This window comes from Rhinoderma darwinii, unplaced genomic scaffold (assembly GCF_050947455.1).
Source record: "Rhinoderma darwinii isolate aRhiDar2 unplaced genomic scaffold, aRhiDar2.hap1 Scaffold_4192, whole genome shotgun sequence".
Lineage (NCBI taxonomy): Eukaryota > Metazoa > Chordata > Amphibia > Anura > Rhinodermatidae > Rhinoderma > Rhinoderma darwinii.
This window is the reverse complement of record NW_027463747.1, coordinates 47,370-68,396: the sequence shown is the minus strand read 5'-3', so window position 1 is coordinate 68,396 and position 21,027 is coordinate 47,370. Positions and strand designations below refer to the sequence as shown.

Below are 21,027 nucleotides of genomic sequence, written 5' to 3'. Positions count from 1 at the left end.
GGTGGCAATCTATTCATTAATTGCATTTAATCAATGAGCTCATTATCACTCATGCATTGTCCAACAGGTGTTGAAATAATGGGATTAAAAGGGGAGATCCCTTCAGAAAGACAGAAACAATAGCAAAGACAAAAAACACTTTTGGAATCTGCTTTTAGTCAACACATAAGGAAAGGGTGCACCGGTCCTGGAAATACTGCAATACCAGGTCAATGCGTGGAGTGGACAGAGCAAGCTCTATTTCCATCTCCCTGTTCTAAAAATCCATTTAATATATGGTCCCCAGATAGGGGACGTATCAGATATTAAACTGATAAGAACAGATACTACACTTGATCTTAGCCAAAAGGCCGAGAAGCGATAACCCGAACGGGCCGCGCGTTGCCCGAGCCTGCCCGATACTGCTGTTCAGCCCTTGCAGCGATTCAGCCTACTTCTAGGCAATTCCATGGGGCCCTGCAGGCTCACACACTCACAGCTACACGGGAGGTGAATAAAGGCCGGAGAGGAAGCCAGACAGGATTTGCTTCTTTTGCTTGCACCACAATGCAGTGCTGAAAGAGGAGGAATCTACATAAAAACGCCTTCCTGGCATCGCCCAAATGCCCTGCTGCCATGCAGATAAACACTGGCAGCGGCAGCAAGTGCATGCCCACAGCCACCCCTTGTTCCTTCACACCTTGTATCAGCTGTAATCCAGTCCAGTCCAGTGCTGCCTGCTGAGCAGCACTGACCAACACTGCCTGGGCCCAGGCTTTTATCTCTGAGGCCCCATTATGATGTCAGAAAGCTGGCTCTGGAATCCTGAGGGCTCCACTATGACACGTGCAAAGTTCCGTCTGAACTTTATATAAGACGGTGAGGCTCAGTCAGTCACTCAGTGTTGCCTGAGAGGGCAACACTGCAACAGCCGGCCGCCAGGCTGTCTTTTTTTTGCACAGCTAGTTGCCTCCAGGAGGCCACAAGAGGGAGACAAGGGACTGCAAAATGGAAAATAGGCATCCACCAACTTTACAGACAACTTCTCCTTGCTCCTACAACCTCCATCCTTGCACAGTTTGTTATTCTTCTAGGTAACATAGTAACAAATCCAAATTGCTGCTCTCTTTGTAGGCAAGCAAGGCTTTGTTGCAACTGCAATTCTTACTTCTTCTTGAAATGTAGGGACGACAGTACATTCCATCACATCCATCTAGTGTACACAGGTAGGTCCATTGTGGCGGGCAGGCGAGCGGGCGGGCTGCTTTATTGGCTGTTTGCTGTTCCCCTACTCCACTCCACTATTTGACTGTTGTGCTGCATCAATCAATCAATCAATCAATCAATCAATCAATCAATCAATCAATCAATCAATCAGTGGCTGGCTCAGGTGCAGCTCTTTAACTTACCTAAAAGGGAGGGCGGAGAGAAGACAAGGAAGGTGAATGAGGTGTTCCAATGTGAAATGCCGGAAACACAGAAACACAGACGACACACAACAAGAGGTGGCAATCTATTCATTAATTGCATTTAATCAATGAGCTCATTATCACTTATGCATTGTCCAACAGGTGTTGAAATAATGGGATTAAAAGGGGAGATCCCTTCAGAAAGACAGAAACAATAGCAAAGACAAAAAACACTTTTGGAATCTGCTTTTAGTCAACACATAAGGAAAGGGTGCACCGGTCCTGGAAATACTGCAATACCAGGTCAATGCGTGGAGTGGACAGAGCAAGCTCTATTTCCATCTCTCTGTTCTAAAAATCCATTTAATATATGGTCCCCAGATAGGGGACGTATCAGATATTAAACTGATAAGAACAGATACTACACTTGATCTTAGCCAAAAGGCCGAGAAGCGATAACCCGAACGGGCCGCGCGTTGCCCGAGCCTGCCCGATACTGCTGTTCAGCCCTTGCAGCGATTCAGCCTACTTCTAGGCAATTCCATGGGGCCCTGCAGGCTCACACACTCACAGCTACACGGGAGGTGAATAAAGGCCGGAGAGGAAGCCAGACAGGATTTGCTTCTTTTGCTTGCACCACAATGCAGTGCTGAAAGAGGAGGAATCTACATAAAAACGCCTTCCTGGCAACGCCCAAATGCCCTGCTGCCATGCAGATAAACACTGGCAGCGGCAGCAAGTGCATGCCCACAGCCACCCCTTGTTCCTTCACACCTTGTATCAGCTGTAATCCAGTCCAGTCCAGTGCTGCCTGCTGAGCAGCACTGACCAACACTGCCTGGGCCCAGGCTTTTATCTCTGAGGCCCCATTATGATGTCAGAAAGCTGGCTCTGGAATCCTGAGGGCTCCACTATGACACGTGCAAAGTTCCGTCTGAACTTTATATAAGACGGTGAGGCTCAGTCAGTCACTCAGTGTTGCCTGAGAGGGCAACACTGCAACAGCCGGCCGCCAGGCTGTCTTTTTTTTGCACAGCTAGTTGCCTCCAGGAGGCCACAAGAGGGAGACAAGGGACTGCAAAATGGAAAATAGGCATCCACCAACTTTACAGACAACTTCTCCTTGCTCCTACAACCTCCATCCTTGCACAGTTTGTTATTCTTCTAGGTAACATAGTAACAAATCCAAATTGCTGCTCTCTTTGTAGGCAAGCAAGGCTTTGTTGCAACTGCAATTCTTACTTCTTCTTGAAATGTAGGGACGACAGTACATTCCATCACATCCATCTAGTGTACACAGGTAGGTCCATTGTGGCGGGCAGGCGAGCGGGCGGGCTGCTTTATTGGCTGTTTGCTGTTCCCCTACTCCACTCCACTATTTGACTGTTGTGCTGCATCAATCAATCAATCAATCAATCAATCAATCAATCAATCAATCAATCAATCAATCAATCAATCAGTGGCTGGCTCAGGTGCAGCTCTTTAACTTACCTAAAAGGGAGGGCGGAGAGAAGACAAGGAAGGTGAATGAGGTGTTCCAATGTGAAATGCCGGAAACACAGAAACACAGACGACACACAACAAGAGGTGGCAATCTATTCATTAATTGCATTTAATCAATGAGCTCATTATCACTCATGCATTGTCCAACAGGTGTTGAAATAATGGGATTAAAAGGGGAGATCCCTTCAGAAAGACAGAAACAATAGCAAAGACAAAAAACACTTTTGGAATCTGCTTTTAGTCAACACATAAGGAAAGGGTGCACCGGTCCTGGAAATACTGCAATACCAGGTCAATGCGTGGAGTGGACAGAGCAAGCTCTATTTCCATCTCCCTGTTCTAAAAATCCATTTAATATATGGTCCCCAGATAGGGGACGTATCAGATATTAAACTGATAAGAACAGATACTACACTTGATCTTAGCCAAAAGGCCGAGAAGCGATAACCCGAACGGGCCGCGCGTTGCCCGAGCCTGCCCGATACTGCTGTTCAGCCCTTGCAGCGATTCAGCCTACTTCTAGGCAATTCCATGGGGCCCTGCAGGCTCACACACTCACAGCTACACGGGAGGTGAATAAAGGCCGGAGAGGAAGCCAGACAGGATTTGCTTCTTTTGCTTGCACCACAATGCAGTGCTGAAAGAGGAGGAATCTACATAAAAACGCCTTCCTGGCAACGCCCAAATGCCCTGCTGCCATGCAGATAAACACTGGCAGCGGCAGCAAGTGCATGCCCACAGCCACCCCTTGTTCCTTCACACCTTGTATCAGCTGTAATCCAGTCCAGTCCAGTGCTGCCTGCTGAGCAGCACTGACCAACACTGCCTGGGCCCAGGCTTTTATCTCTGAGGCCCCATTATGATGTCAGAAAGCTGGCTCTGGAATCCTGAGGGCTCCACTATGACACGTGCAAAGTTCCGTCTGAACTTTATATAAGACGGTGAGGCTCAGTCAGTCACTCAGTGTTGCCTGAGAGGGCAACACTGCAACAGCCGGCCGCCAGGCTGTCTTTTTTTTGCACAGCTAGTTGCCTCCAGGAGGCCACAAGAGGGAGACAAGGGACTGCAAAATGGAAAATAGGCATCCACCAACTTTACAGACAACTTCTCCTTGCTCCTACAACCTCCATCCTTGCACAGTTTGTTATTCTTCTAGGTAACATAGTAACAAATCCAAATTGCTGCTCTCTTTGTAGGCAAGCAAGGCTTTGTTGCAACTGCAATTCTTACTTCTTCTTGAAATGTAGGGACGACAGTACATTCCATCACATCCATCTAGTGTACACAGGTAGGTCCATTGTGGCGGGCAGGCGAGCGGGCGGGCTGCTTTATTGGCTGTTTGCTATTCCCCTACTCCACTCCACTATTTGACTGTTGTGCTGCATCAATCAATCAATCAATCAATCAATCAATCAATCAATCAATCAATCAGTGGCTGGCTCAGGTGCAGCTCTTTAACTTACCTAAAAGGGAGGGCGGAGAGAAGACAAGGAAGGTGAATGAGGTGTTCCAATGTGAAATGCCGGAAACACAGAAACACAGACGACACACAACAAGAGGTGGCAATCTATTCATTAATTGCATTTAATCAATGAGCTCATTATCACTCATGCATTGTCCAACAGGTGTTGAAATAATGGGATTAAAAGGGGAGATCCCTTCAGAAAGACAGAAACAATAGCAAAGACAAAAAACACTTTTGGAATCTGCTTTTAGTCAACACATAAGGAAAGGGTGCACCGGTCCTGGAAATACTGCAATACCAGGTCAATGCGTGGAGTGGACAGAGCAAGCTCTATTTCCATCTCCCTGTTCTAAAAATCCATTTAATATATGGTCCCCAGATAGGGGACGTATCAGATATTAAACTGATAAGAACAGATACTACACTTGATCTTAGCCAAAAGGCCGAGAAGCGATAACCCGAACGGGCCGCGCGTTGCCCGAGCCTGCCCGATACTGCTGTTCAGCCCTTGCAGCGATTCAGCCTACTTCTAGGCAATTCCATGGGGCCCTGCAGGCTCACACACTCACAGCTACACGGGAGGTGAATAAAGGCCGGAGAGGAAGCCAGACAGGATTTGCTTCTTTTGCTTGCACCACAATGCAGTGCTGAAAGAGGAGGAATCTACATAAAAACGCCTTCCTGGCAACGCCCAAATGCCCTGCTGCCATGCAGATAAACACTGGCAGCGGCAGCAAGTGCATGCCCACAGCCACCCCTTGTTCCTTCACACCTTGTATCAGCTGTAATCCAGTCCAGTCCAGTGCTGCCTGCTGAGCAGCACTGACCAACACTGCCTGGGCCCAGGCTTTTATCTCTGAGGCCCCATTATGATGTCAGAAAGCTGGCTCTGGAATCCTGAGGGCTCCACTATGACACGTGCAAAGTTCCGTCTGAACTTTATATAAGACGGTGAGGCTCAGTCAGTCACTCAGTGTTGCCTGAGAGGGCAACACTGCAACAGCCGGCCGCCAGGCTGTCTTTTTTTTGCACAGCTAGTTGCCTCCAGGAGGCCACAAGAGGGAGACAAGGGACTGCAAAATGGAAAATAGGCATCCACCAACTTTACAGACAACTTCTCCTTGCTCCTACAACCTCCATCCTTGCACAGTTTGTTATTCTTCTAGGTAACATAGTAACAAATCCAAATTGCTGCTCTCTTTGTAGGCAAGCAAGGCTTTGTTGCAACTGCAATTCTTACTTCTTCTTGAAATGTAGGGACGACAGTACATTCCATCACATCCATCTAGTGTACACAGGTAGGTCCATTGTGGCGGGCAGGCGAGCGGGCGGGCTGCTTTATTGGCTGTTTGCTGTTCCCCTACTCCACTCCACTATTTGACTGTTGTGCTGCATCAATCAATCAATCAATCAATCAATCAATCAATCAATCAATCAATCAATCAATCAATCAGTGGCTGGCTCAGGTGCAGCTCTTTAACTTACCTAAAAGGGAGGGCGGAGAGAAGACAAGGAAGGTGAATGAGGTGTTCCAATGTGAAATGCCGGAAACACAGAAACACAGACGACACACAACAAGAGGTGGCAATCTATTCATTAATTGCATTTAATCAATGAGCTCATTATCACTCATGCATTGTCCAACAGGTGTTGAAATAATGGGATTAAAAGGGGAGATCCCTTCAGAAAGACAGAAACAATAGCAAAGACAAAAAACACTTTTGGAATCTGCTTTTAGTCAACACATAAGGAAAGGGTGCACCGGTCCTGGAAATACTGCAATACCAGGTCAATGCGTGGAGTGGACAGAGCAAGCTCTATTTCCATCTCCCTGTTCTAAAAATCCATTTAATATATGGTCCCCAGATAGGGGACGTATCAGATATTAAACTGATAAGAACAGATACTACACTTGATCTTAGCCAAAAGGCCGAGAAGCGATAACCCGAACGGGCCGCGCGTTGCCCGAGCCTGCCCGATACTGCTGTTCAGCCCTTGCAGCGATTCAGCCTACTTCTAGGCAATTCCATGGGGCCCTGCAGGCTCACACACTCACAGCTACACGGGAGGTGAATAAAGGCCGGAGAGGAAGCCAGACAGGATTTGCTTCTTTTGCTTGCACCACAATGCAGTGCTGAAAGAGGAGGAATCTACATAAAAACGCCTTCCTGGCAACGCCCAAATGCCCTGCTGCCATGCAGATAAACACTGGCAGCGGCAGCAAGTGCATGCCCACAGCCACCCCTTGTTCCTTCACACCTTGTATCAGCTGTAATCCAGTCCAGTCCAGTGCTGCCTGCTGAGCAGCACTGACCAACACTGCCTGGGCCCAGGCTTTTATCTCTGAGGCCCCATTATGATGTCAGAAAGCTGGCTCTGGAATCCTGAGGGCTCCACTATGACACGTGCAAAGTTCCGTCTGAACTTTATATAAGACGGTGAGGCTCAGTCAGTCACTCAGTGTTGCCTGAGAGGGCAACACTGCAACAGCCGGCCGCCAGGCTGTCTTTTTTTTGCACAGCTAGTTGCCTCCAGGAGGCCACAAGAGGGAGACAAGGGACTGCAAAATGGAAAATAGGCATCCACCAACTTTACAGACAACTTCTCCTTGCTCCTACAACCTCCATCCTTGCACAGTTTGTTATTCTTCTAGGTAACATAGTAACAAATCCAAATTGCTGCTCTCTTTGTAGGCAAGCAAGGCTTTGTTGCAACTGCAATTCTTACTTCTTCTTGAAATGTAGGGACGACAGTACATTCCATCACATCCATCTAGTGTACACAGGTAGGTCCATTGTGGCGGGCAGGCGAGCGGGCGGGCTGCTTTATTGGCTGTTTGCTGTTCCCCTACTCCACTCCACTATTTGACTGTTGTGCTGCATCAATCAATCAATCAATCAATCAATCAATCAATCAATCAATCAGTGGCTGGCTCAGGTGCAGCTCTTTAACTTACCTAAAAGGGAGGGCGGAGAGAAGACAAGGAAGGTGAATGAGGTGTTCCAATGTGAAATGCCGGAAACACAGAAACACAGACGACACACAACAAGAGGTGGCAATCTATTCATTAATTGCATTTAATCAATGAGCTCATTATCACTCATGCATTGTCCAACAGGTGTTGCAATAATGGGATTAAAAGGGGAGATCCCTTCAGAAAGACAGAAACAATAGCAAAGACAAAAAACACTTTTGGAATCTGCTTTTAGTCAACACATAAGGAAAGGGTGCACCGGTCCTGGAAATACTGCAATACCAGGTCAATGCGTGGAGTGGACAGAGCAAGCTCTATTTCCATCTCCCTGTTCTAAAAATCCATTTAATATATGGTCCCCAGATAGGGGACGTATCAGATATTAAACTGATAAGAACAGATACTACACTTGATCTTAGCCAAAAGGCCGAGAAGCGATAACCCGAACGGGCCGCGCGTTGCCCGAGCCTGCCCGATACTGCTGTTCAGCCCTTGCAGCGATTCAGCCTACTTCTAGGCAATTCCATGGGGCCCTGCAGGCTCACACACTCACAGCTACACGGGAGGTGAATAAAGGCCGGAGAGGAAGCCAGACAGGATTTGCTTCTTTTGCTTGCACCACAATGCAGTGCTGAAAGAGGAGGAATCTACATAAAAACGCCTTCCTGGCAACGCCCAAATGCCCTGCTGCCATGCAGATAAACACTGGCAGCGGCAGCAAGTGCATGCCCACAGCCACCCCTTGTTCCTTCACACCTTGTATCAGCTGTAATCCAGTCCAGTCCAGTGCTGCCTGCTGAGCAGCACTGACCAACACTGCCTGGGCCCAGGCTTTTATCTCTGAGGCCCCATTATGATGTCAGAAAGCTGGCTCTGGAATCCTGAGGGCTCCACTATGACACGTGCAAAGTTCCGTCTGAACTTTATATAAGACGGTGAGGCTCAGTCAGTCACTCAGTGTTGCCTGAGAGGGCAACACTGCAACAGCCGGCCGCCAGGCTGTCTTTTTTTTGCACAGCTAGTTGCCTCCAGGAGGCCACAAGAGGGAGACAAGGGACTGCAAAATGGAAAATAGGCATCCACCAACTTTACAGACAACTTCTCCTTGCTCCTACAACCTCCATCCTTGCACAGTTTGTTATTCTTCTAGGTAACATAGTAACAAATCCAAATTGCTGCTCTCTTTGTAGGCAAGCAAGGCTTTGTTGCAACTGCAATTCTTACTTCTTCTTGAAATGTAGGGACGACAGTACATTCCATCACATCCATCTAGTGTACACAGGTAGGTCCATTGTGGCGGGCAGGCGAGCGGGCGGGCTGCTTTATTGGCTGTTTGCTGTTCCCCTACTCCACTCCACTATTTGACTGTTGTGCTGCATCAATCAATCAATCAATCAATCAATCAATCAATCAATCAATCAATCAATCAATCAATCAATCAATCAGTGGCTGGCTCAGGTGCAGCTCTTTAACTTACCTAAAAGGGAGGGCGGAGAGAAGACAAGGAAGGTGAATGAGGTGTTCCAATGTGAAATGCCGGAAACACAGAAACACAGACGACACACAACAAGAGGTGGCAATCTATTCATTAATTGCATTTAATCAATGAGCTCATTATCACTCATGCATTGTCCAACAGGTGTTGAAATAATGGGATTAAAAGGGGAGATCCCTTCAGAAAGACAGAAACAATAGCAAAGACAAAAAGCACTTTTGGAATCTGCTTTTAGTCAACACATAAGGAAAGGGTGCACCGGTCCTGGAAATACTGCAATACCAGGTCAATGCGTGGAGTGGACAGAGCAAGCTCTATTTCCATCTCCCTGTTCTAAAAATCCATTTAATATATGGTCCCCAGATAGGGGACGTATCAGATATTAAACTGATAAGAACAGATACTACACTTGATCTTAGCCAAAAGGCCGAGAAGCGATAACCCGAACGGGCCGCGCGTTGCCCGAGCCTGCCCGATACTGCTGTTCAGCCCTTGCAGCGATTCAGCCTACTTCTAGGCAATTCCATGGGGCCCTGCAGGCTCACACACTCACAGCTACACGGGAGGTGAATAAAGGCCGGAGAGGAAGCCAGACAGGATTTGCTTCTTTTGCTTGCACCACAATGCAGTGCTGAAAGAGGAGGAATCTACATAAAAACGCCTTCCTGGCAACGCCCAAATGCCCTGCTGCCATGCAGATAAACACTGGCAGCGGCAGCAAGTGCATGCCCACAGCCACCCCTTGTTCCTTCACACCTTGTATCAGCTGTAATCCAGTCCAGTCCAGTGCTGCCTGCTGAGCAGCACTGACCAACACTGCCTGGGCCCAGGCTTTTATCTCTGAGGCCCCATTATGATGTCAGAAAGCTGGCTCTGGAATCCTGAGGGCTCCACTATGACACGTGCAAAGTTCCGTCTGAACTTTATATAAGACGGTGAGGCTCAGTCAGTCACTCAGTGTTGCCTGAGAGGGCAACACTGCAACAGCCGGCCGCCAGGCTGTCTTTTTTTTGCACAGCTAGTTGCCTCCAGGAGGCCACAAGAGGGAGACAAGGGACTGCAAAATGGAAAATAGGCATCCACCAACTTTACAGACAACTTCTCCTTGCTCCTACAACCTCCATCCTTGCACAGTTTGTTATTCTTCTAGGTAACATAGTAACAAATCCAAATTGCTGCTCTCTTTGTAGGCAAGCAAGGCTTTGTTGCAACTGCAATTCTTACTTCTTCTTGAAATGTAGGGACGACAGTACATTCCATCACATCCATCTAGTGTACACAGGTAGGTCCATTGTGGCGGGCAGGCGAGCGGGCGGGCTGCTTTATTGGCTGTTTGCTGTTCCCCTACTCCACTCCACTATTTGACTGTTGTGCTGCAATCAATCAATCAATCAATCAATCAATCAATCAATCAATCAATCAATCAATCAATCAATCAATCAATCAGTGGCTGGCTCAGGTGCAGCTCTTTAACTTACCTAAAAGGGAGGGTGGAGAGAAGACAAGGAAGGTGAATGAGGTGTTCCAATGTGAAATGCCGGAAACACAGAAACACAGACGACACACAACAAGAGGTGGCAATCTATTCATTAATTGCATTTAATCAATGAGCTCATTATCACTCATGCATTGTCCAACAGGTGTTGAAATAATGGGATTAAAAGGGGAGATCCCTTCAGAAAGACAGAAACAATAGCAAAGACAAAAAACACTTTTGGAATCTGCTTTTAGTCAACACATAAGGAAAGGGTGCACCGGTCCTGGAAATACTGCAATACCAGGTCAATGCGTGGAGTGGACAGAGCAAGCTCTATTTCCATCTCCCTGTTCTAAAAATCCATTTAATATATGGTCCCCAGATAGGGGACGTATCAGATATTAAACTGATAAGAACAGATACTACACTTGATCTTAGCCAAAAGGCCGAGAAGCGATAACCCGAACGGGCCGCGCGTTGCCCGAGCCTGCCCGATACTGCTGTTCAGCCCTTGCAGCGATTCAGCCTACTTCTAGGCAATTCCATGGGGCCCTGCAGGCTCACACACTCACAGCTACACGGGAGGTGAATAAAGGCCGGAGAGGAAGCCAGACAGGATTTGCTTCTTTTGCTTGCACCACAATGCAGTGCTGAAAGAGGAGGAATCTACATAAAAACGCCTTCCTGGCAACGCCCAAATGCCCTGCTGCCATGCAGATAAACACTGGCAGCGGCAGCAAGTGCATGCCCACAGCCACCCCTTGTTCCTTCACACCTTGTATCAGCTGTAATCCAGTCCAGTCCAGTGCTGCCTGTTGAGCAGCACTGACCAACACTGCCTGGGCCCAGGCTTTTATCTCTGAGGCCCCATTATGATGTCAGAAAGCTGGCTCTGGAATCCTGAGGGCTCCACTATGACACGTGCAAAGTTCCGTCTGAACTTTATATAAGACGGTGAGGCTCAGTCAGTCACTCAGTGTTGCCTGAGAGGGCAACACTGCAACAGCCGGCCGCCAGGCTGTCTTTTTTTTGCACAGCTAGTTGCCTCCAGGAGGCCACAAGAGGGAGACAAGGGACTGCAAAATGGAAAATAGGCATCCACCAACTTTACAGACAACTTCTCCTTGCTCCTACAACCTCCATCCTTGCACAGTTTGTTATTCTTCTAGGTAACATAGTAACAAATCCAAATTGCTGCTCTCTTTGTAGGCAAGCAAGGCTTTGTTGCAACTGCAATTCTTACTTCTTCTTGAAATGTAGGGACGACAGTACATTCCATCACATCCATCTAGTGTACACAGGTAGGTCCATTGTGGCGGGCAGGCGAGCGGGCGGGCTGCTTTATTGGCTGTTTGCTGTTCCCCTACTCCACTCCACTATTTGACTGTTGTGCTGCATCAATCAATCAATCAATCAATCAATCAATCAATCAATCAATCAATCAATCAATCAATCAGTGGCTGGCTCAGGTGCAGCTCTTTAACTTACCTAAAAGGGAGGGCGGAGAGAAGACAAGGAAGGTGAATGAGGTGTTCCAATGTGAAATGCCGGAAACACAGAAACACAGACGACACACAACAAGAGGTGGCAATCTATTCATTAACCCCTTAACGCACCATGACGTAACTGTACGTCATGGTGAGCAGTAAGTTCGCGCACCTTGACGTACAGTTACGTCATTGCTTTGACAGTTAACCGCCGCGCGGCGCTACACCGCAGCGGCGGTTAACTGTGCAGGGTGTCAGCCCTGCTCTCCCCGTTGCCGATCAGCGGCCTGTCGCCGCTGATATCGGCAGTTAACCCCTTAATTGCGGCGCTCGATTTTGAACGCCACAATTAAGGTCTTTAGTGCCGATCGGCAGCCCCCATGTGAAATCACGGGGGCTGGCGATGGTACCCATGGCAACCGGACGCCAGACAATGGCTTCCGGGTTGCCATGTACAGAAGCCTATGAGGACCACCCCGAGGGTGGACGTCGTAGGCTTCCTGTCAGTGTGACTGTCACGTCACAATGACAGTTGAAATGCATTACACTACGTGTGTAGTGTAATGTATTCCAGCAGCGATCAGAGCTGCAAGTCTAAGTGTCCCCTAGTGGGACAAGTGAAAAAAGTAAAAAAAAGAATAAAAATGTTTTAAAAAAAGTGTAAAAATAAAAGTTAGAAGTGATATAAACAAGAACTGCTTTTTTTCCTATAATAAGTCTTTCATTATAGGAAAAAAAATGAGCACGTAAAAAAAAAGTACACATATTTGGTATCACCGCGTTCGTAACGACCCCAACTATAAAACTATAATATTATTTTTCCCGCACAGTGAACGCCGCGAAAAAAATAAACGAAAAACAATGCCAGAATCACTATTTTTTGGTCACCACCCCTCACAAAATATGTAATAAAAAGTGATCAAAAAGTCGCATGTACGCCAAAATTGTACCGATACAAACTACAACCCGTCCCGCAAAAAACAAGCCCTTACACAGCTTTTTTGACTGAAAAATAAAAAAGTTATGGCTCTCAGAATATGGTGACACAGAAAAGACATTATTTTCTAAATAAGTTATTTTATTGCGCAAACGCTGCAAAACATAAAAAAACGTATATACAAATGGTATCGCCGTAATCGTACCGACCCGCAGAATAAAGTATAATAGTCATTTATAGCCCAGGGTAAACGCTGTCAAAAATAAATAAAAATCATTGTCAGAATTGATGGTTTTTGGTCACCTTGCTTGCCGAAAAATTGAATAAAAAGTGATCAACAAAATCGCATGTACCCCAAAATGGTACCAATGAAAATTACAGATTTTCCCGCAACAAATAAGCCCTCACACGGCTCCGGTGGTGAAAAAATAAAAAAAGTTCCGGCTCCCAGATTATGGCGATGCAAAATGTGCAGAGTGTTCCAAAAGTGGATAAGATCGGGCACCATTTATCAGTGCGACACCGGCCACATATCTGTGGATTATTATTTATTTACCCCATTATTATACCCTCTTATTATGCCCCTGATGTACTCTGCCCAGCCTACATGTGCCCCCACATTATAAACTGAAATACCAGCAAAACGCCAGAGCTACTACCAAGCAAAATATACGCTCCAAAAGCCAAATGGCGTCCCTCCCTTCTGAGCCCTACAGCGTGCCCAAACAGCCGTTTATGTCCACCGATATGGCATCGTACCAAAAAATGGTACCAATAAAAACGACAACTCGTCCCGCAAAAAATAAGCCCCCACACCGCTCTATTGACAGAAAAATAAAAAAGTAGTGGCTCTTGGAAAGCGGAGAGGAAAAACGAAAAAGCAAAACATGAATCAGTTCGTAAAGGGTTAATTACTTTCTAATGAAAAAAACATTTATGACCACATGTGGGGTATTGCCGTACTCGGGAGAAATTGCTTTACAAACGTTGGGGTGCATTTTCTCGTTTATCCTTTGTGAAATTGAAAAAATTCAACATTTTAGTGGAAATAATGTTGATATTAATTTTCACGGCCTAATTCTAATAAATTCTGCAAAAGACGTGTGGGGCCTAAATGCTCACTATACCCCTAGATAGATTCCTTAAGTGGTGTAGTTTCCCAAATGGGGTTACTTTTGGGGGGCTTCCACTGTTTCAGTCTCTCAGGGGCAAATTCGACATGACACCCAAAAACATTCCAGCTAAATTTGAGCTCCAAAAGCCAAATAGCGCTCCTTCCCTTCTAAGCCCCGGTGTGGGTCCAAACAGTAGTTTATTACCACATATGGGGTATTTACGTAATCAGGAGAAATTGTTTTACAAATGTTGGGGCGCTTTTTCTCCTTTATTCCTTGTAAAAATTAAAAATGGCTACCTTTTTTCAGAAAAAAAGTAGATTTTCATCTTCACATACTAATTCAAATAAATTTAGCAAAAAAACTGTGGGTTCAAAATGCTAACTATACCCATAGATAAATACCTTGAGGGGTATCGTTTCCAAAATGGGGTAACTATTGGGGGGTTTCCACGGTTTTCTTCCCTCCAGTGCATTGCAAACGCGACACGGCACTGAAAACTATTCCAGCAAAATCAGAAATCCAAAATCCAAATGGTGCTCCTTCTCTTCTGAGGCCTGCTGTGGGTCCAAACAGCAATTTATTACCACATATGGGGTATTGCTATAATCGGAAGACATTGCTTTACATATGTTGGGGTGTTTTTTCTACTTTATTCCTTGTAAAAATTTAAAATTTCCTAATTTTTTCACAAAAAAAGTAGATTTTCACCTTCACATACTAATTCAAATAAATTTAGCAAAAAAACTGTGGGTTCAAAATGCTAACTATACCCATAGATAAATTCCTTGAGGGGTATAGTTTCCAAAATGGGGTCACTTTTGGGGTGTTTCCACTGTTTTGGCAGCACAAGGCCTCCTCACACCTGACATGGTACCTAAAATATATTCTAATAAAATAGAGGCCCAAAATCCACTAGGTGCTCCTTTGCTTCGGAGGCCTGTGTTTCAGTCCATGACCGCGCTAGGGCCACATGTGGGGTATTTCTAAAAACTGCAGAATCTGGGCAATAAATCTTGAGTTGCATTTCTTGGGTAAAACCTTCTGTGGTACAGAAAAAATTTATTACAAATGAATTTTTGAAGAAAAAAAATAAAATTTGTAAATTTCACCTCTACTTTGCTTTAATTCCTGTGAAACGCCTAAAGGGCTAAAATACTTTGTGAATGCTGTTTTGAATACTTTGATGGGTGCAGTTTTCAAAATGGGGTGATTTATGGTGACTTTCTAATATATAAGGCCCTCAAAGCCATTTCAGAACTGAACTGGTCCCTGAAAAAATAGCCTTTTGAAATTTTCTTGAAAATATGAGAAATTGCTGCTAAAGTTCTAAGCCTTGTAACGTCCTAGAAAAATAAAAGAATGTTCAAAAAACGACGCAAACATAAAGTAGACATATGGGAAATATAAACTAGTATGTATTTTGTGTGGTATTACTATCTGTTTTACAAGTAAATACATTAAAATTTAGAAAAATGCTAATTTTTGCTAATTTTCTCTAAATCTTGGCGTTTCTTACAAATAAATATTGAATTTAATGACAAAATTTTTTCAGTATCATAAAGTACAATATGTCACGAGAAAACAATCCCAGAATCGCTTGGATAGGTAAAAGCATTCTGGAGTTATTACCACATAAAGTGACACATGTCAGATTGGCAAAAATGGGGCTGGTCCTGAAGGCCAAAACAGGCTTAGTCACTAAGGGGTTAATTGCATTTAATCAATGAGCTCATTATCACTCATGCATTGTCCAACAGGTGTTGAAATAATGGGATTAAAAGGGGAGATCCCTTCAGAAAGACAGAAACAATAGCAAAGACAAAAAACACTTTTGGAATCTGCTTTTAGTCAACACATAAGGAAAGGGTGCACCGGTCCTGGAAATACTGCAATACCAGGTCAATGCGTGGAGTGGACAGAGCAAGCTCTATTTCCATCTCCCTGTTCTAAAAATCCATTTAATATATGGTCCCCAGATAGGGGACGTATCAGATATTAAACTGATAAGAACAGATACTACACTTGATCTTAGCCAAAAGGCCGAGAAGCGATAACCCGAACGGGCCGCGCGTTGCCCGAGCCTGCCCGATACTGCTGTTCAGCCCTTGCAGCGATTCAGCCTACTTCTAGGCAATTCCATGGGGCCCTGCAGGCTCACACACTCACAGCTACACGGGAGGTGAATAAAGGCCGGAGAGGAAGCCAGACAGGATTTGCTTCTTTTGCTTGCACCACAATGCAGTGCTGAAAGAGGAGGAATCTACATAAAAACGCCTTCCTGGCAACGCCCAAATGCCCTGCTGCCATGCAGATAAACACTGGCAGCGGCAGCAAGTGCATGCCCACAGCCACCCCTTGTTCCTTCACACCTTGTATCAGCTGTAATCCAGTCCAGTCCAGTGCTGCCTGCTGAGCAGCACTGACCAACACTGCCTGGGCCCAGGCTTTTATCTCTGAGGCCCCATTATGATGTCAGAAAGCTGGCTCTGGAATCCTGAGGGCTCCACTATGACACGTGCAAAGTTCCGTCTGAACTTTATATAAGACGGTGAGGCTCAGTCAGTCACTCAGTGTTGCCTGAGAGGGCAACACTGCAACAGCCGGCCGCCAGGCTGTCTTTTTTTTGCACAGCTAGTTGCCTCCAGGAGGCCACAAGAGGGAGACAAGGGACTGCAAAATGGAAAATAGGCATCCACCAACTTTACAGACAACTTCTCCTTGCTCCTACAACCTCCATCCTTGCACAGTTTGTTATTCTTCTAGGTAACATAGTAACAAATCCAAATTGCTGCTCTCTTTGTAGGCAAGCAAGGCTTTGTTGCAACTGCAATTCTTACTTCTTCTTGAAATGTAGGGACGACAGTACATTCCATCACATCCATCTAGTGTACACAGGTAGGTCCATTGTGGCGGGCAGGCGAGCGGGCGGGCTGCTTTATTGGCTGTTTGCTGTTCCCCTACTCCACTCCACTATTTGACTGTTGTGCTGCATCAATCAATCAATCAATCAATCAATCAATCAATCAATCAATCAATCAATCAATCAATCAATCAGTGGCTGGCTCAGGTGCAGCTCTTTAACTTACCTAAAAGGGAGGGCGGAGAGAAGACAAGGAAGGTGAATGAGGTGTTCCAATGTGAAATGCCGGAAACACAGAAACACAGACGACACACAACAAGAGGTGGCAATCTATTCATTAATTGCATTTAATCAATGAGCTCATTATCACTCATGCATTGTCCAACAGGTGTTGAAATAATGGGATTAAAAGGGGAGATCCCTTCAGAAAGACAGAAACAATAGCAAAGACAAAAAACACTTTTGGAATCTGCTTTTAGTCAACACATAAGGAAAGGGTGCACCGGTCCTGGAAATACTGCAATACCAGGTCAATGCGTGGAGTGGACAGAGCAAGCTCTATTTCCATCTCCCTGTTCTAAAAATCCATTTAATATATGGTCCCCAGATAGGGGACGTATCAGATATTAAACTGATAAGAACAGATACTACACTTGATCTTAGCCAAAAGGCCGAGAAGCGATAACCCGAACGGGCCGCGCGTTGCCCGAGCCTGCCCGATACTGCTGTTCAGCCCTTGCAGCGATTCAGCCTACTTCTAGGCAATTCCATGGGGCCCTGCAGGCTCACACACTCACAGCTACACGGGAGGTGAATAAAGGCCGGAGAGGAAGCCAGACAGGATTTGCTTCTTTTGCTTGCACCACAATGCAGTGCTGAAAGAGGAGGAATCTACATAAAAACGCCTTCCTGGCAACGCCCAAATGCCCTGCTGCCATGCAGATAAACACTGGCAGCGGCAGCAAGTGCATGCCCACAGCCACCCCTTGTTCCTTCACACCTTGTATCAGCTGTAATCCAGTCCAGTCCAGTGCTGCCTGCTGAGCAGCACTGACCAACACTGCCTGGGCCCAGGCTTTTATCTCTGAGGCCCCATTATGATGTCAGAAAGCTGGCTCTGGAATCCTGAGGGCTCCACTATGACACGTGCAAAGTTCCGTCTGAACTTTATATAAGACGGTGAGGCTCAGTCAGTCACTCAGTGTTGCCTGAGAGGGCAACACTGCAACAGCCGGCCGCCAGGCTGTCTTTTTTTTGCACAGCTAGTTGCCTCCAGGAGGCCACAAGAGGGAGACAAGGGACTGCAAAATGGAAAATAGGCATCCACCAACTTTACAGACAACTTCTCCTTGCTCCTACAACCTCCATCCTTGCACAGTTTGTTATTCTTCTAGGTAACATAGTAACAAATCCAAATTGCTGCTCTCTTTGTAGGCAAGCAAGGCTTTGTTGCAACTGCAATTCTTACTTCTTCTTGAAATGTAGGGACGACAGTACATTCCATCACATCCATCTAGTGTACACAGGTAGGTCCATTGTGGCGGGCAGGCGAGCGGGCGGGCTGCTTTATTGGCTGTTTGCTGTTCCCCTACTCCACTCCACTATTTGACTGTTGTGCTGCATCAATCAATCAATCAATCAATCAATCAATCAATCAATCAATCAATCAATCAATCAGTGGTTGGCTCAGGTGCAGCTCTTTAACTTACCTAAAAGGGAGGGCGGAGAGAAGACAAGGAAGGTGAATGAGGTGTTCCAATGTGAAATGCCGGAAACACAGAAACACAGACGACACACAACAAGAGGTGGCAATCTATTCATTAATTGCATTTAATCAATGAGCTCATTATCACTCATGCATTGTCCAACAGGTGTTGAAATAATGGGATTAAAAGGGGAGATCCCTTCAGAAAGACAGAAACAATAGCAAAGACAAAAAACACTTTTGGAATCTGCTTTTAGTCAACACATAAGGAAAGGGTGCACCGGTCCTGGAAATACTGCAATACCAGGTCAATGCGTGGAGTGGACAGAGCAAGCTCTATTTCCATCTCCCTGTTCTAAAAATCCATTTAATATATGGTCCCCAGATAGGGGACGTATCAGATATTAAACTGATAAGAACAGATACTACACTTGATCTTAGCCAAAAGGCCGAGAAGCGATAACCCGAACGGGCCGCGCGTTGCCCGAGCCTGCCCGATACTGCTGTTCAGCCCTTGCAGCGATTCAGCCTACTTCTAGGCAATTCCATGGGGCCCTGCAGGCTCACACACTCACAGCTACACGGGAGGTGAATAAAGGCCGGAGAGGAAGCCAGACAGGATTTGCTTCTTTTGCTTGCACCACAATGCAGTGCTGAAAGAGGAGGAATCTACATAAAAACGCCTTCCTGGCAATGCCCAAATGCCCTGCTGCCATGCAGATAAACACTGGCAGCGGCAGCAAGTGCATGCCCACAGCCACCCCTTGTTCCTTCACACCTTGTATCAGCTGTAATCCAGTCCAGTCCAGTGCTGCCTGCTGAGCAGCACTGACCAACACTGCCTGGGCCCAGGCTTTTATCTCTGAGGCCCCATTATGATGTCAGAAAGCTGGCTCTGGAATCCTGAGGGCTCCACTATGACACGTGCAAAGTTCCGTCTGAACTTTATATAAGACGGTGAGGCTCAGTCAGTCACTCAGTGTTGCCTGAGAGGGCAACACTGCAACAGCCGGCCGCCAGGCTGTCTTTTTTTTGCACAGCTAGTTGCCTCCAGGAGGCCACAAGAGGGAGACAAGGGACTGCAAAATGGAAAATAGGCATCCACCAACTTTACAGACAACTTCTCCTTGCTCCTACAACCTCCATCCTTGCACAGTTTGTTATTCTTCTAGGTAACATAGTAACAAATCCAAATTGCTGCTCTCTTTGTAGGCAAGCAAGGCTTTGTTGCAACTGCAATTCTTACTTCTTCTTGAAATGTAGGGACGACAGTACATTCCATCACATCCATCTAGTGTACACAGGTAGGTCCATTGTGGCGGGCAGGCGAGCGGGCGGGCTGCTTTATTGGCTGTTTGCTGTTCCCCTACTCCACTCCACTATTTGACTGTTGTGCTGCATCAATCAATCAATCAATCAATCAATCAATCAATCAATCAATCAATCAATCAGTGGCTGGCTCAGGTGCAGCTCTTTAACTTACCTAAAAGGGAGGGCGGAGAGAAGACAAGGAAGGTGAATGAGGTGTTCCAATGTGAAATGCCGGAAACACAGAAACACAGACGACACACAACAAGAGGTGGCAATCTATTCATTAATTGCATTTAATCAATGAGCTCATTATCACTCATGCATTGTCCAACAGGTGTTGAAATAATGGGATTAAAAGGGGAGATCCCTTCAGAAAGACAGAAACAATAGCAAAGACAAAAAACACTTTTGGAATCTGCTTTTAGTCAACACATAAGGAAAGGGTGCACCGGTCCTGGAAATACTGCAATACCAGGTCAATGCGTGGAGTGGACAGAGCAAGCTCTATTTCCATCTCCCTGTTCTAAAAATCCATTTAATATATGGTCCCCAGATAGGGGACGTATCAGATATTAAACTGATAAGAACAGATACTACACTTGATCTTAGCCAAAAGGCCGAGAAGCGATAACCCGAACGGGCCGCGCGTTGCCCGAGCCTGCCCGATACTGCTGTTCAGCCCTTGCAGCGATTCAGCCTACTTCTAGGCAATTCCATGGGGCCCTGCAGGCTCACACACTCACAGCTACACGGGAGGTGAATAAAGGCCGGAGAGGAAGCCAGACAGGATTTGCTTCTTTTGCTTGCACCACAATGCAGTGCTGAAAGAGGAGGAATCTACATAAAAACGCCTTCCTGGCAACGCCCAAATGCCCTGCTGCCATGCAGATAAACACTGGCAGCGGCAGCAAGTGCATGCCCACAGCCACCCCTTGTTCCTTCACACCTTGTATCAGCTGTAATCCAGTCCAGTCCAGTGCTGCCTGCTGAGCAGCACTGACCAACACTGCCTGGGCCCAGGCTTTTATCTCTGCTTTTATCTCTGAGGCCCCATTATGATGTCAGAAAGCTGGCTCTGGAATCCTGAGGGCTCCACTATGACACGTGCAAAGTTCCGTCTGAACTTTATATAAGACGGTGAGGCTCAGTCAGTCACTCAGTGTTGCCTGAGAGGGCAACACTGCAACAGCCGGCCGCCAGGCTGTCTTTTTTTTGCACAGCTAGTTGCCTCCAGGAGGCCACAAGAGGGAGACAAGGGACTGCAAAATGGAAAATAGGCATCCACCAACTTTACAGACAACTTCTCC

General features: G+C 46.3%; 12 non-coding genes across 12 annotated transcripts; all 12 read right to left on the bottom strand.

Moving 5' to 3' along the window:
* Positions 1-171: 171 nt before the first annotated feature.
* On the bottom strand, positions 172-362 carry LOC142710004 (U2 spliceosomal RNA). The gene has a single exon (XR_012869138.1). It is a non-coding gene; the product is annotated as a U2 spliceosomal RNA (small nuclear RNA).
* Positions 363-1,654: 1,292 nt separating this feature from the next.
* On the bottom strand, positions 1,655-1,845 carry LOC142710012 (U2 spliceosomal RNA). The gene has a single exon (XR_012869145.1). It is a non-coding gene; the product is annotated as a U2 spliceosomal RNA (small nuclear RNA).
* A 1,300-nt stretch (positions 1,846-3,145) lies between these two features.
* Positions 3,146-3,336, bottom strand: LOC142710003 (U2 spliceosomal RNA). Its single transcript, XR_012869137.1, has one exon. It is a non-coding gene; the product is annotated as a U2 spliceosomal RNA (small nuclear RNA).
* A 1,284-nt stretch (positions 3,337-4,620) lies between these two features.
* LOC142710001 (U2 spliceosomal RNA) lies at positions 4,621-4,811 on the bottom strand. Its single transcript, XR_012869135.1, has one exon. It is a non-coding gene; the product is annotated as a U2 spliceosomal RNA (small nuclear RNA).
* A 1,296-nt stretch (positions 4,812-6,107) lies between these two features.
* On the bottom strand, positions 6,108-6,298 carry LOC142710000 (U2 spliceosomal RNA). The gene has a single exon (XR_012869134.1). It is a non-coding gene; the product is annotated as a U2 spliceosomal RNA (small nuclear RNA).
* A 1,280-nt stretch (positions 6,299-7,578) lies between these two features.
* On the bottom strand, positions 7,579-7,769 carry LOC142709999 (U2 spliceosomal RNA). The gene has a single exon (XR_012869133.1). It is a non-coding gene; the product is annotated as a U2 spliceosomal RNA (small nuclear RNA).
* Positions 7,770-9,073: 1,304 nt separating this feature from the next.
* LOC142709998 (U2 spliceosomal RNA) lies at positions 9,074-9,264 on the bottom strand. The gene has a single exon (XR_012869132.1). It is a non-coding gene; the product is annotated as a U2 spliceosomal RNA (small nuclear RNA).
* A 1,305-nt stretch (positions 9,265-10,569) lies between these two features.
* Positions 10,570-10,760, bottom strand: LOC142709996 (U2 spliceosomal RNA). The gene has a single exon (XR_012869131.1). It is a non-coding gene; the product is annotated as a U2 spliceosomal RNA (small nuclear RNA).
* Positions 10,761-15,705: 4,945 nt separating this feature from the next.
* On the bottom strand, positions 15,706-15,896 carry LOC142709995 (U2 spliceosomal RNA). Its single transcript, XR_012869130.1, has one exon. It is a non-coding gene; the product is annotated as a U2 spliceosomal RNA (small nuclear RNA).
* A 1,300-nt stretch (positions 15,897-17,196) lies between these two features.
* Positions 17,197-17,387, bottom strand: LOC142709994 (U2 spliceosomal RNA). Its single transcript, XR_012869129.1, has one exon. It is a non-coding gene; the product is annotated as a U2 spliceosomal RNA (small nuclear RNA).
* Positions 17,388-18,679: 1,292 nt separating this feature from the next.
* Positions 18,680-18,870, bottom strand: LOC142709993 (U2 spliceosomal RNA). The gene has a single exon (XR_012869128.1). It is a non-coding gene; the product is annotated as a U2 spliceosomal RNA (small nuclear RNA).
* Positions 18,871-20,158: 1,288 nt separating this feature from the next.
* LOC142709992 (U2 spliceosomal RNA) lies at positions 20,159-20,349 on the bottom strand. The gene has a single exon (XR_012869127.1). It is a non-coding gene; the product is annotated as a U2 spliceosomal RNA (small nuclear RNA).
* Between the last annotated feature and the right edge of the window lie 678 nt (positions 20,350-21,027).